This window comes from Danio rerio, chromosome 17 (genome assembly GCF_049306965.1).
Source record: "Danio rerio strain Tuebingen ecotype United States chromosome 17, GRCz12tu, whole genome shotgun sequence".
Classification (NCBI taxonomy): Eukaryota; Metazoa; Chordata; class Actinopteri; order Cypriniformes; family Danionidae; genus Danio; species Danio rerio.
Window position 1 is genome coordinate 36,011,078 of NC_133192.1, and position 14,144 is coordinate 36,025,221.

The 14,144-nt window shown below is 38.8% G+C and overlaps 1 long non-coding RNA gene across 1 annotated transcript in view; it reads left to right on the forward strand.

The window, feature by feature from the left end:
* The window catches only part of LOC141378427 (uncharacterized), a 60,164-nt gene extending 46,723 nt beyond the window's left edge, over positions 1 to 13,441 (forward strand). The window contains exon 4 of the long non-coding RNA XR_012393046.1: positions 10,180 to 13,441. This is a non-coding gene — a long non-coding RNA (uncharacterized lncRNA). The remainder of the gene's footprint in view (positions 1 to 10,179) is intronic.
* Positions 13,442 to 14,144: the final 703 nt, after the last annotated feature.

The window sequence follows — 14,144 nt, forward strand, 5'->3', positions numbered from 1 at the left end:
GTTGCTGGGGTAACGGAGGCGGAGCCAGCACCAGCAGCCAGGCTGACACAAAAGCTAGCAAGATTGCTAATGAGCGCATTATTTAATAAAGTGATATTCTGAGTTCAAAAGCGATGGTCTATTGTTTAACATGACAGCGAGGAAGGCAGCATGTTTTCTGCCACGTCATTTGGAATCCCATGTTAATCGTTGCTTCACTGAAAACATTATATTTTGTACTTATTCCCTTTTATCTTTTTAGATGTTAGTCTGAATTGAATTGTTCGGTTTGTAATGGGTACCAAACCAAAAGTCTCGTACTGAGCGGTTCAATACGAATATGTGTATCATTACACCCCTAGTATTTAATATTTCATATTTATTTAAAACTTTTATTTAATTTTACTTTTGACATTTTTGTCATTGTTTACTATTGAGCAATACTTATTAAATAGTTATAGCAAAATACAATAGTTTGTCTATAATTCATCAAACATGTTTTTGCACAAATCTGTGCATGCAATGTACATAGACATGTTTACGCAAACTTTTGTACTGAAATGTATTCTTAATTCTACAAAAAATATATAGCCACATCTTGTGATCTGGTGTTTGAGCTGGTTTTATAAATGCCACATGGCATTGCTTTGATCTTTTACTAAAGATCATCAAGGTGTAAAAACAGAGTGTGTGCATCTTGCGTGCGTGTGTGTGTGTGTAGAGAGGGAGAGAGGTATATGCTTTATGAGAATTCCATTCACCCGATTCTAGTGTTATCATTTGATTAAATGGGCATTATCAGTGGTTATCAGCTGATAGATATGGGATAGTAGGGGCTTTCTGCGCCTACTGGTAGGCTCAGAAGGCTGTAATCATCCATCCGCATGGTTAATCAGATATAGATCTGTTTTTACATTACTGTGATGGTTGGCTTTAGGGTTGGGGTAAAGGTAGACGTTAATAAAATACAATTAATGGGAAATTGAATAAATAATAAAATAATTCTCGTTAACTTCTGATCGTAGCCATATGTGATCCATAACTGATTAGTGGATGGATGATTACAGCCTTCTAAGCCTACTAGTAGGCACAGAATTCCCCTACAAATTTGGATTACAAAAATGGATTACAAAGGTTTTAATGTAAGAGTTGAATTGAGCGTATTTTATGTAAACCTTATGTTTCAGCTCCTCAGTTTGAATACTCCATAATCAATACATTTTAAATAATTTTAAGCACAAATTTTTTTTCATGAGAATTTTTAACAAAACCGCTAAATAAAAAAAGCATGTAGATTGTAACAATAGACTGTACAATGTCAAGTGCTGTGATTCTCCAAAGACATGTTTTCATTTTATTTTTATGAACACATAAAAAATAAATGGGAAAAATATAGTAATTGTATTAGACATTTTGAATCTTTTCTAAACTCTAAAATAACTAAACTCTTAAAAAATAATTCTTTAAAATTGTTGCAAACAATTTATATAAGTTGAATTTCAACAAATACAATTTTTTAATGTTCAACTTATTTGTTTAAATTCAGCCGAAATAAAATGTTTACAACCACTTAACTAAAAAAAAAAAAAGTAAATCCAAGGAATCATCTTTAAATCATTTTCAGTGTACTTGTTTAATCAGGATTTCAAGAATTTTTTTCAAAGTAGATTTTTGTCATGTACATTCAAATATGTTGTTGATTATATATTATACAGTCATACATATAAAGTTTCCCTTACAGTACAGATGTACAATTTCTGATAACATTTTTTTTGGATGGTCTCCTCTAAACATTCTGACTATGAACATTTACAGCTCAATTTTGACTTGAAGTTAATAGAGTTAAAATAAGTTAAAGTTACTGAAAAGTTACAATCATCAATCAAGTCAGAATTACGTTTTTAAAGAAGGGAGTGTATGATGTTATGATCACTGCTAGTTGATTTGTACAGTACTTGGAAAAAATATTCATTAAAATGAAAGCCATCAAAATGGCAGTTGTCTTTTTAAAGGCGGGCAAACACCATATTTCTTTCAGGATTATAAAACAAAAAGGACCACATAGCAGCTAAAAATAAAGCACACACGTTTGGTGTGTTTTCAATTTGGATTTGCCCTGATGCTCTTTATCATACTTTATTTCATAATAAATTGATCGGATTTATCCTCTACTTATCATTCTAAGCAAACAGGCAATAAATCTCCCGGTAAGGCGGTAAATCTGCATTATATCTGATTTGAAATTGCAGGGGTATTTCAATGCAAGATATTTCAACCATCTAAATCCTTTAATTCTGTAGTAACATGTTAAATTCCATAAAGCCGGTCCGGGCTCAAAGCACATCTCCAATATCTGTGCGCTGCTCTCGCTGTGGATTTGCGATTGCATGTGATTCAGACTTGCCCCCGGTCGCAGTGGAGTTCGCTTCTCAGGCAATCCATAATAGATGATGAAATTTGGCAAGCGGTCGAGCCTTATGGTCCATTCTTCCTCCCGCAGCTGCTTGTTTTCCCACAACTCATCTGTGCTGACCAAGTTGTGTGCCGGAGTACGTGTCTGGGTCCGTATGTCACCGGCTCTGCCTACCAGCTCCTCCTGCAACTTTCCATTATTCAAGACAGACAGACGTTCAGGATTCCCTCTTTTAGCACACTTGCGTGATGAAAAGGAAGTTTTAAAGCTCTTACAGATGGAAGCGGGCACAATGCTGCGACATGATTGGGAGTTGAAAGCTGACTGCGTCCCAGTTCACATTTCTAGTCTGCAGTCAAAGTGCGAACTTCACTTTTCACTGTTTCAATTTGCATGCAAGTCTTAACCAGCTCAGATTACTGCATGCGATTTCTTGACATTTTCATCAAAACCAATGTAAATTTGGCTTTGCTTTTGAGGTGTGGGCTACTTTATTCCATTTTTGTTACCTTAAGTATGATGTTACTTTTATGCTAAAACTTGATTTCTGCATACAGCCAACTGAGTAACCTTTTAATAAGTTCTTCCCTCAATTAATGTTGTTAAAGGGCACCTATGGTAAAAAATCTACTTTTCAAGCTGTTTGGACAGATCTGTGTGTTGGTATAGTGTATAGACCGTCATACTGGGGTGATATGAACACACCCAGTCCTTTTTTTTCAATTTAACTACAAAAAAAAGGGTCGGCCAATTGGAGCTGTTTTCAAATCGATCGCACCATTACGTAGGTGTGCAATCCCCCCGCCCACCAAATTGATTGACAGCTGCGCGCATTAACATGTTCCGGTAGTCATGTGTATATGTCAACAAGACCAGGCAGACATACGCAAAGCAACCGGGAATAAAAGGTCTGTTCTGTTCGCTAGGATCAGCAATCATCATCAAATGTGATTAAGAGTAAGTTTCACATGTTTAAAGTGTTTTAAAACAGAATATGTGTGTAATTAATTTCAGCGTTTTACTTCAGCTTGACTTCATCAGCACAGCCGTGTGTCAGAACAATTATAAAAGAAGACGATTCAATCCCGGTTTGTGGAAGTTAAATCAGGTTTATTTTGTACATTAGCATAACAGATATCCACAAAGTACTTGAGGTTAGCCTTAACTAAGCTAAGCGTGCTCTGTCTGCCTGCCTGCCTGCCTGCCTGTGTGTGTGTGTGTGTGTGTGTGTGTGTGTGTGTGTGCGCGCGCGCGTTAACTTTGTAACGATATTGTGTGTGACTCATCAATGCAACTTCACAATACTGATTAGTAAAGGTTAGTTCTTACTGTAGTATCTCACAAACGCTACTAGAGACCTTCTTCCTTTACGTCTGTCTGTTGACTGACGCAGCTGAGGGAGGAGGCATGTAGAAATAGTGGGCGGGAAAGACTCGTCTTAAAGGCGCAGTACGACAAAACCACCCCCTGCTGGAAATCAGTATAAAACAGCATCTTGTAAAAGGTATAATGAAAAATCTGATGGGTATTTTGATCTGAAATTTTATATACACATTCTAGAGACGCAAAAGACTTATATTAAATCTGAAAAAAGGGGTAACCTAGGTGCCCTTTAACTGAAACAAAAGCCATTCATTTTTTTTTTTTGTTAATTCACTCTCTCACTGTCCTTCGGCTTAGTTCCTGGTCCACAGCAGAATGAACCGCCAATTACTCTGGCATATGTTTTATGCGGCGGATGCCCTTCCACTGGGAAACACCCATCGTGAACACACACTCAGACAGTACTAATTATAAATAGGAGGAAACCTACGCATATAACATGAAAACTCCACAAAGAAATGCCTCCTAGTCCAGCCGGGACTAGAACCAGCAACCTTCTTGCTTTGACAATGCTAACCACTAAGCCACCGTGCTGCTCATTTATGTTAATTAAATTATCATAAAAATAAAACAAAGGTTGGAAACACTTAAATCAAACAAGAATTACCATTGGCCCATTTCCACTATGTTGTACGGTACGGTTTGGTACTTTTTTTGTTATGGCGTGCTCTTACCATGTTTCTGTATTTGAAATAACAAACTTCTTGAGCTGAAGATAATAACATGATTATTGAAGTGCTTCAGATATCCGTTCCTTTTAGAAATGGACAAACGCGACAGTGGCGCTTGAAAAAAACAAAAGGAGAAGCTCGAAAAAACAAGGAAGCTAATGATTCTTTCAGCAACCTAAAAGATGAACAAACTTTCATGTTTGACTATTATAATCATCATTTTGGACTATTATGAACTCGGAATGACGGAATTACTCATGACAATTGGTACCCTTTTGGCTGTGGAGATGCAAGCCTGACGGCCCATTCACACGGTTCAGCGTCAACGCTTGACTGAAGACATGTCTGAAGTTGGGGCTAACACGATCGTCATAGCAGCGCCAGCCAATTAAATTCAGTCAGCAATAGGCCACTGTCTAGCTGGTGTATTTGCAAACAGCGATCTGATTGGCTGATGCTTTCATCAGCGCTTGAAAAGTTTACCTAGTCCCAACTTCTGCAGCAAGCAACGCCTCTGAAGCGGCGCCGACGGATCCACAATGCAGTTCGGCAATGCCTGACGTCACCCATTCAAAGTGAATGGGAAGCGTTGAAGCTGAAGCCCCATGTGAATGGGGCGTGATAAAGGTGACCCTTTTTGGAAATGGGCCATTTTATAGCTGTTTCCACAGTCAAAAGGTACCAAAGAGTGAACCGTACCGTTCCACTTATTGAGTATCCTTTTGAAAGAGAACCAAAAGACAGAGCTAGATGCGCAACTGAACACTTGGTTTACAGAGAAGCGTCACTAGCTCGTGCACAAGCTAGTTGAATGAAAACAGAGGAAGCTCCATTTTAAAATACACAGCTGAGATATTACACTGTAATAATTTTTAAATATAATAACGAGCCATGGTCGACTCGAGCTTCAATAAACCTTGTTGTCATCTTGATGTCCAGCCACAAAGCCAAGATGAAAATCCGAATCTACCCTGTGCCCCATTGTTGTTTACAAGGCCGTCTAAATCGCGAACGGTTTCACATTCTGCTCCTTTTAGAAATGGACCAACGCGAGAGTGACGCATGAAAAAACAAAGGAGTAAATGATTTTTTCAGCAACCTGTTGAATTATGGTCGTCCATTATCATTGCCTTTTGGACTATTATAACCTCAGAACAATATGTTAACTTTACATGTGCTGGGGAAAATTTAAGATACAGATGAGAGGTTACTGTAGGCTATATGTTGTGTGTTGTTTTTGAACCCAAATGAGGATTAAATGTATGCTGTGTATAGTTTTTTTTTTTTTGTAATTGGTAACATATCGGAGACTGTAAGGGGTTGTATGTGTTCATTTATCTTCCATTTATTTATTTATTTATTTTGTAAGGATACCGTTGGTAAAGCTGATAAAGGTGACCCGTACCGTACTGTATCATACCAGTAAGTGGAAACGGGCCATATATTGCATTGCATAAAATTTAATCAGCCAACTGAAATGAAGTGAAGTTTATTCATAAACTAATTTCGAGATGTTCTCATGATTATGATTGAACACGGCTGGTTCTGCATTAGCATGCATGATCCACCAATCAGGCCATTCCTAAACCACTATAAAGAGCCAGGGTTTTTCACTACAATCATCTTCGATTTGAAGAATCCCCCCTTCCACCTCTACCTCTTCACCTTTCCCTCCATAGGGCGGCACGGTGGCTCAGTGGTTAGCACTGTTGCCTCACAGCAAGAACGTCACCGGTTCTAGTCCTTTAACAGGCCGGCAGTTGTTTCTGTGTGTAGTTTGCATGTTCTTCCCATGCTCACGTGGGTTTTCCCAGGGTCCTCCGGTTTCCTCCCACTTTCCAAAAACATGCACAACAAGTAAATTGATCAATCTAAATTTAGCACTACAGTCAATCTCTCATCCTGCAGCATATCTCTTCATAGCATTCATTTTAGTCATGAGCTCTTGTCAAGGGGGGAGTTGTCTAGATCTACCTGAGCTCAAGGCTCCCCTCTTGCCCTGCAAATGGGTGGGAGCCTAGGGCTCAAGGACTTTTTGAGCTCAGGGCTCTCTCCCGGGCCAGCATGCCAAACTTGCTTATTATTGATCATCAGCTAAGTGTGAACTCTTGAAATAGTAATAAAATGTAATGAAATTAAAAAAGTATAACAGCATTATTAAAACTAAAGCTAAACTGAAAAAAAATTATATCATTCAAATTAAGGCAACAACAACAAAACATTCATTGAAATAATTAGTTCAAAATGCTGATTCATTTAGAAACAAGAAAGTTACTTGGCTCAGCATACTTCTTCCCTAGATTGTAATGTGTGAAAAACTGTATACCGTATATCAGAGGTCGTGTTAGACTTTCTCATTGTCCGTCATTTTGACGGAGAGGGTTGTAAAAATTCGGTCATAACCTATTATTGACCGTCAATTAATTAGCATATTTTCTGATTGCTTTTTTCATTCATATTTTAATAATGAAGTTGCACGATGAGCATATAGGCTAAATTATTCATTTATTTATTTGACAAATGAACAAAAACTCCTATCTGCCTTAACTCATATCTTCCTCCTGCGTCGACCTGAACTGGGTGCTTGCCTGTGCGTAATCAGACGCATCAAGGGAGACTGTCCTTGCCTCGGAAAGTCGACTTCTTGTGACCAAAGACCAGATTTACTAACGCCACTTCAGCCAGCGTTTTAAAGTTAGGAAACATTTCTCCTAAGGTTGTGATCAGAAAGTTTGCTGGATTCTCTGAATGTGGGATTTCCCGATCCTGCAGGCACTTGTTTCACCGGGGAAAAATACTACAGCACGCGCTCCTTCAGCACCAGGGGCGCGGCTGCACCCCTCTGAGTCTGTTAGTGCTCACAACGCACTCTAACGCACCCTAGATAGGAAAATACACTCCGGCCAGTTCCGGCTAGATTCTCGCCTGCCGGAGACTCCGGCTGCTGTACTCGGGCCGGATGCCTGTGGACTCAGTTGCCCGATTCCAGCCCGTGTCAATCGGGTCAGATGCGGCGGCCGTTCGCGAGCCAGAATTGGCCTGCGAGTAATGTGCTCTGCGGCCAGGAGCTGGTGCGACTCAGTCTTCATAAACCTCCATATAAAACCTTTTGGCATTACATTGGTAATTATAGCCATTTTAATTTATATAACAGCAAACGCAGGCTATAATGTAAACTGTAGGCACTGCGTTTAACCTTTGAATAAAATGCAAACAGCATACATATCCTATAACAAAAATGATGAAAAAAAAAAGACAAAATAAATAATAAAAAACATTTATTGATTTCAAGAAACAAATAATACTAAAAATGAATAAATTATTTTGTAGTGCACGCGATCAATATAAAAACAATAAACCTGACCTCCTTGCTAGCTGCCGCTTGGTTGGATCGTATTTTTGTCTGTTTTTTCTTCATCTTCCACTGCATCACTTCCTCTTTTTTCACCCCTATTATTAATATCACAACTATTTGGCTGTTTAAAGAAACTTCTCACACTTCTCAGCTGCTGTGACATTTAGCAACATTTTGCAGCGGTGACAAAGAGGAGACAAAACAAGGGCAATCGCCACCAGCTGGACAGGAGTGGGAATTACAGTTAGCTACAAATTACAATAGATCACCCTCAGCATAATCCGTCAAAATGACGGAAAATATTCTGTTAACGTGACCTCTGCCGTATATGTGCTAAGCGGTACTTTCATATTCATAATATTTGTAAAACAGTAAAAAAATATCTAGATGGCCTGCTTTAATTAAGATTCTGAAGTGTGTATGTGATGGACACTCTACTGTCCCATTAGAGCATTGGAGATGATTTGCAAATGGAAGTGAAGCGATGCAAATTATGCTGGCAGGCAAAATTCGAGAGAATCTGCTGATTTTGGGGGGTATTTCTGCTTAAAATTCTGTCAAAAAAAACAATTCAAATAAATAAATAAAATCTGTGAATTTATGCAAAAAATTATTCATTTTTTTAACTTAAGGTTTACAGACAAAATCCAATATAATAATTTGTTTGGTAAACAAAGCTGCAGCAGGTCTCTCATATAATACTTCCACTAAAACACAAAGAAATAGTACTTTACAAATTTAATTGTGCATAAAGGATCTAAACATTTGCATACCATTCAATAATATTATGCAAAATTAATCAATATTTGAAGAGTTCTGATGCAAACACCTCTAAAAGCTTTTTGAAACATCCTTCAAAAATGACCGTTTTTATCATGCTCCTGTGTGTAGGTTCAGTACTTTTAAGTTTATGGCAAAGAGTACACTCTTTTAAAGGTCTTTACCTTGAAATAACTCAACACAAACAGGAGTCTGAGAAAAATGCTAATTTCTGATGAAAATTTCAGATGGCACTTAGAGGTTTTTGCATCTGAACTCTTCTTATATTCACACACATTTACATAAGTGAATAAACAAATAGATTGAATGATGGGCTCAAAAGTCAGCATGATTTTAGTGTGGCCCTACTGGTAGCTTAGGTTATGTGATGTGATATGTCTGAATAGCATTCATACTGCTCATGATTATTACAGAATATACTTTTTATGGTCCTGAAGTAAGTTTGAATTAAAATGCATTACCTGTTTTTAGGGCGTCATAGTGGCTCGATGGTTAGCACTGTCTCCTTACAGCAAGAAGGTTTCTGGTTCGAGTTCTGACTGGGTCAGTTGGCACTTCTGTATGAAGTTTGCATGTTCACCCCATGTTCACGTGGGTTTACTCTGGGTGCTCTGGTTTCACCCACAATGCAAAGACGTGGTAAAGGTGAATTGAATAAACTAAGTTGGGTGTATGTGTGTGTGTGTGTGTGAATGAGTGTTTATGGGTGTTTCCCAGTATTGGGTTGCGGCTGGAAGGGCATCTGCTGTGTTAAACATTTGCTGGAATAGTTGGCGATTTATTCTGCTGTGGCAACCTCTGAAATAGAGACTAAGCTGAAGGAAAATGAATGAATAATTGTGTTTATAAATCATTGACTTAGGCCCTGTTTACACTAGTGCGTTTTAGTTTTAAAACGGCGTTTTAGATCAAAAACGATCCGCGTCCACACTAGCGTTTTACCTAGCGTCTCTGAACATATCTCCGTCCACACTACGTCACCAAAAACATATATCACGTGACCATTCGCGCACTCTGGGCATGCGCGTTCTAGTATAAACAGAAAGCATGCGTCTCACTCGGCATTTGGTTATTGTTAGAGACGAAGCAGCAGCGTTTCAGAATGAAAATAGCATCTCCAGCGTTTTCAAAACGCTCCATTTTCTGCGCTCGAGAACTCCGGCGTAGTGTGGACGGATGGCGTAACCGTTGCAAAACTTATGCATTTTAAAACGAAAACGCATTAGTGTAAACGGGGCCTTAAATGGTTTGTTCAAAAACACTGATTCAGGACATATTCTTAAGCTTTATTAAGTGCCATTATCATTGGTGAAACTCATTTGTTTGTTGCAAACTGATTGACATACTTGACAATAATTATAATACAAGAGATCTTACAATAATTATGGTCATGGCAAAACGTCCTGTTTTGATAAGAACCGCATCTACAGAGGAAAGAACTGCTCAATAAACTATTTCAAAGGGTCATGAATGTCAGTCGACAAATTGAGAGCAGTCAAACTGATATGACACTTATGTGAATGTATACCGAACACCCATGCCAAAGAAAATGAGGTACTTCTCATCGCTCTCTCTTTTTCTTTCTCTCTTTCACCCAGGAGGTGTTGGCTGATTGATGGCCTGGGTTGAGCCAGTATGGTAAGATGGCTGTGAGATGCTGATCAGCAGCTGTTTTCTCAGAGCGAGGGAAAGGGGGAAGAAGTTTTCCGCTTGCCCTTCAGGCAGACCAGGTGTCTCTAACTCCTCACTGTGTCATCCACCAATCCTGGCACTGCATTCGCAAACAGGTCCACTTCATTGTTGCGCTACCTCAGGGACAAGCCCAACTGAACGCACACTCACTTCACCAAACTGAAGAAACACCCCAAAACTGTCGCCCGGAGCCGGGGTGTAGGGCAGAATGAGAGTTTTTTTTTGCTGAATAGAAATGAGAGATGGAGTCAGAGAAAGCCAGAGAGGCTCACAGGAGAGCTCCATTTGTTAAGGTGCAGGTGCAAAATTTGAGTGAATGCCAGGTTGCGCTCCTCTTTTTGGTTCCATATTAACACTGTCAGCTTTTTTGCTCATATCTAAATCTTTTTTGACAATGCTGCCCGCGTTCTGTGCCTGCTGCGATTTGCTCATTTGCTGTGTCGTAAAAAGTTCAAATTTGTCTACAAACTAGAAAATTAGCCAGTCATTATGGAAGGGTAGTTTGGAAAGCATTTAGGATGCCAGGTTGGTGCTTGTGGACACCAATAAATGAGTAATTCTTTAAGAACCTTAATATGGACTTGGAAATTGTATGCGAGGCGAAAGAAAAACTTTTCATTAAATTTTAAACCATTGTTTTAGACAGAAATATATCTAAATAATAAGCATGGTTTAATAATATTAGGTTGTATTTTATACAAATTTAGAACAACTTTAAAATAATTTCACTCTAAACACAAATTGCACATTGCTACCTACTTATTTCCAACATAGACTCATTCTGAAAACATAACTCAATATACATTTCTGTGTGAATAATGTAGCCAGAGGAATGTATGGCTGCATTTTGTCTTTAAAATGAATGCTATGGGCCTGTATAATGCCACGCTTACCAGCTAACCACTTACCTCTGTGTGGACGGCTTTTCTGCTGTTACCAGTTTGTCCAGTGGCTTGTCGCCTACATCGGAGGATTTGAGATGTCAAGCAAAGTTGACTGCGACGACAGGGTTCGAGTCCGGTATAGAACAATTCAAGAAAGCAGGTAAAAACTGAAAATGTGGTAAAAATCAGGCTGCTGAGAGGGCTTTTCTTTTCTGGATTGCTTTTGAAAACACTGTTGTTTGGGTTTAGGGAAATGGGTGGGCGCTGGTCAATCTGTGCTTTTTAAAACACTATTGGTTGGGTTTAGGGAAGGGGTGGGTGGAGGATTCAGTCAATTGACAGCTTACATGAGAAGATTTACGTGAGAACAGCAGGCGCGAATGGCACTCACAAAAGAAATTTGAGATCTCAAAAAGCCTACACAGCGGCCTCTGATGGATTCGCGAAAAACAAAAACTGCAAAAAAATGTAACTCCTGGGGTGTATATGGCACTCTCTAGAAATGTATAAAGGGGTACATAATCAGAATGCGCCTGGGTTGCTTATTTCAGTTCTTATTTTCAGTTGCTTATTTCAATTTACCGATTTAGTCTTGTTTATATTAAATATACCTGACTATAACCCTGATACTTTTTCTTTGCAAAAAGTACTCTATTATTTTTCAGTTTAAATTTCAGTTCTATCAAATGTTTCAAAAGTAACCCAACAATACAAATTTTAATTATCTAGATTTTGACAATATGCATTAATTGTATAAATCATCTAAACTTATATGTGGAATTGAAAAATAAAATATGGAATATTATATTATAAAAATATGGGAATTAGCAGTGGAGCAAAAGTAACTTACATTTGTCTGAACAAACTCTTGCAATTTATACCTAATTAACTTTTAAATGGAAAAAACTCAGATAATGCAAACTTAAGTATGTTTTATAACACTAAATAGCTTGTAGATTGAGCATTATTGTGACACAAGAAAAGTAAAACACAATCTACTTTCATCTCCACTCTCTCCAACCTGTGTATGTAGACAGAGCATTTGACTGCTCCGTACATGTTGACATGTTCACCATCTTGGATTGGTCCATTGTTTGTTACTCAGCAAGAATCAATGAATATTCTAAGATGGGCTATTTTGACCCCAGTTCTGTTTTGACCCCAGTTTTGGAATACACTGTGACAGATTGTAGACTTACAAATAAAACCCACTGGATTGATTAGAGAACAACAGGCCATTTCCAGTCTTTCTGTCACTCTAGGACCTACTATCCTTCACCCATCCCCCCAAAAATATTTAAAGTTTAGAAACATTTTAAACCTCCCTTTAGCAAAGATGTTTGTTTATGTGCATTAACAAAGTTGTGGATGTCCATCAAGCTTATTTTTAACTTCAACATATATGAAGTAATCATTTTCTCTTTAAAAGAGATGATACCAATGTTCATTCATTCAATCAATAGTTTTCCTTCGGCTTAGTCTATATTTCAGGGGTCGCTACAGTGGAATGAACCACCAACTATTCCGGCATATATTTTACTCAGAGGATTCCCTTCCAGCCACAACCCAGTACTGGGAAACACCGATACACACTCATTCACACACACACATTCATACACTAACATAGTTTATTCAATTCACCTATAGCGCATGTCTTTGGACTGTGGGGTTAACCGGAGCAGCCGGAGGAAACCCACGCCAACACGGGGAGAACATGAAAACTCCACACAGTGTTAGCCACCATGCTGCCCTGATATCAACGTTTGTTTTAATAAATCCGCTTCGTCATCAATATAAGCGTTATCTGCCTGACAAATCTGTATGTCTACAGCGGTGCAAACACTCTTTCTCTGCATTTCTTTGCTCTTCTGTGCTTCTCAGATGCTAGAATCAGCAGTGTTTAGTGTCCTTGTTAGAACACCTGCCTCCCAAAGCAAAATGGGCTCTATGCACAGCTAGTTTTAAAGCCAACGATAACCTTACCAATGAAAGCTTAATGTGACTATTTTCAGTTTCACAAGTTTGTTTTTACAGCATCAATGTAGTAATGCAATTACAATACATTCAGTTAAATAGACTTCGTTTAGTTTTTCAAGCGTAAAATGAGATGAAAGACCATTGAAACCACTAGCACCGTCAGTAGCAATAGGCTGGCGCAGAAATTCCATTGAAAATACTGGGGTAAAATAAACTGTCATATTTTAAAGACATGGCGGGGAGAAATTGAACTTAATGCAGTGCTTCTTGTCCAATCTCATATTTCTGTCAGGCAGTAAATATCGCTAATTAAAAAAAAAATATCAGATCTTATATTTAATGTAAAATGGATTGTAATGGAAAGACTTTAACCCCTTTAAAAGTTCACTGTCTGAAAATTAAAAGTCTGTGTGCATATGGTTTGCGCCCAACTTTGGTCATAAGTTGCTTAATCTCTTTTGAGAAATTTTGTTTAATGTCTCTGTTGTCCGTTTTTATTACTAAGCTCATTTTGGCAAACAGCAATATAAGCTGTTTTAAGTTCTGAAACTACTAGGGCTGCTTCCAAAATTGCATACTTCCATATTATATCGTGCGCTAACAAAGACATCCCATGTCTCCTGGAAGTTCTGGGAGTCTCCTGCAACTGCATAGACTCCTGGATTCCAAACAAATGATAATCCCCTGAAAATTGCCCGTCTCCTGCCCGGTCCTTAAATACGTGCACACCCCTCTCCATCGCATCCCTCCCAACTTTTCAGGTACGTCAGGCGCAACTCAACCCCACCGCTCTTCAGATATGTCAAGTGCACACGCCCCCACCGCTCTTCAGATACGTCGCACGCACACGCCTCCACCACTCTTCAGATACGTTGTACGTACACGCCCCCACCGCTCTTCAGATACGTCGAACACACACGCCCCCACTGCTCTTCAGATATGTCGCGCACCATCAGCCCCAACCCCCACACACCCCACCTACTCTTCAGGCACCCACTCTCCCGCGACCT